Source organism: Penaeus monodon, chromosome 43 (assembly GCF_015228065.2).
Source record: "Penaeus monodon isolate SGIC_2016 chromosome 43, NSTDA_Pmon_1, whole genome shotgun sequence".
NCBI classification, from domain to species: domain Eukaryota; kingdom Metazoa; phylum Arthropoda; class Malacostraca; order Decapoda; family Penaeidae; genus Penaeus; species Penaeus monodon.
This window is the reverse complement of record NC_051428.1, coordinates 17416497-17418477: the sequence shown is the minus strand read 5'-3', so window position 1 is coordinate 17418477 and position 1981 is coordinate 17416497.

Here is a 1981-nt window from a genome sequence, read left to right as displayed (position 1 = left end):
TATACTACAATTTTTACGTTTAGATTAGTTATAGTTATTATACTTTATCGCTTAAATTATATAAACTTTCAAATTAGGTATCACGCTCACCATCATTTCTGTTAGTGTTACTGTTACTTCGTCCTTCCCTTTTTACATATTTTCGAAAGCTAGGTATACGACCACGTATTTCCTAATATTTTGTTCTTTTTGTATCATTTTTTTTATACAAAAAGTACCAATTCCTGTTCTCTGAAACGTGAATCATATGGTTGATATACTATTTTAGTGGTGTATGTTTCTTAAAGTTTGATATACCTTCTAACGATTCATTAGTGATATATATTAGTTCCTTGTCATTTTTTTAAATAATGATTATGACTATTGATAAGACCATCTTTTCTTGTTTTATTGCTAAATCAAGAGCAGTCACCTTGAACACCACATAAAAATGTAATATACGAGAAGGATATGGAAATGTTCAAAAGTATGATAAATGCATGGTAAACACCAGAGGGCAGTGAGTTATCAGGAAGAATGAAGATAAAATGAGCAGGAAACCACTGCTGTAGAAGATTCTTGATTTTGAAATACATATATAAATCAAGGCTCTATGTACATATCAAAGTATATGGTAAGGGTTAAGATGCAAATGATATAGACCCAACTATAAGCACTGACTGGCATTTCAAAATTCCTGCCAAGTTGCACCAGATTCGAGGACTAGATTAGCGTTAAGAATAATCTTACGTGATCATTGTGAATATTTTGCTGTTTTCTTTGGTTGATTAATCTATGAATCAAGTTAATTTATTAGTTATACAATTTATGAGTGTTCCGTGAAGATATAATAACCAATCAATTATTGTGCATTTGACCGGGCTCCCCTTATGGGCATACTCCGAGCGAGGATAAGCTTTGCATATCGGACTTATCATTATTGTGCATTTACCGGTTCTATTATCAAAAGTAAGAATATGAAAAGTATATGTATTACTCTCTTCATTAGCTTTACTGATATTCTATTATTATAGTTTTCAACAGCGATCTTATTCGTCAATTGTTAGTACAATTTCCAACATTTATTTAATCATCATTAACATAATAATTACTCTTATCGTTCTCTGTCTCTCTTATCACCTCCTTTAGCTCTTTGTCATCTCCATATCAAACTGAAATTCAAAACGGTGCTCGGTGTTTATATCGTGTTTTATTTCACAATTCACCTACATTTTCCTTTTGTACAAATATGATTTTGCCATTTACCTACAAGTATTAACACTGATGGGTCTCTCTCTCTCTCTCTCTCTCTCTCTCTCTCTCTCTCTCTCTCTCTCTCTCTCTCTCTCTCTCTCTCTCTCTCTCTCTCTCCCTCTCTCTCTCTCTTCCCCTCCCGCTCTTCTTATAGCCATACGTTTCAACAGAAAAAAAACAGCACACAAACACTCAAACGAGATAGTCGCTATGTAGAAGCTTACTTAGATTATAGTGCCACATATATAATATAATTTTATAACAGTGTAGTTTGTCCATTTTGATCTCCCATTTTCTTTTATGAACTAGAATTACTCTAATGAAGATCATGGTAATTACCTTCTCTGTAACACAGGCAGATTTCGGAATATAATTACTAACATCATCTCTAATTACCATCATCAATGTAAGCCCATGAACCTCATATCTGAAGCGTAAGAGGACTCAGAATCATGAAAAAAAAACACTATAAACTTACTGTTGACATGGAGTTGAAAAAAATATTGGTTGCTACATAGAGAGACAATGCCACTGTACTAATTACACACAAATACACAAACACGCACGCACCCACAAATACACAAACACGCGCGCGCGCGCGCGTGTGTGTGTGTGTGTGCATATTTATATATGTACATATATATATGCATATATTTGTTTTTATATAGACAAATATAAACGCTACACACACACACACACACACACACACACACACACACACACACACACACACACACACACACACACA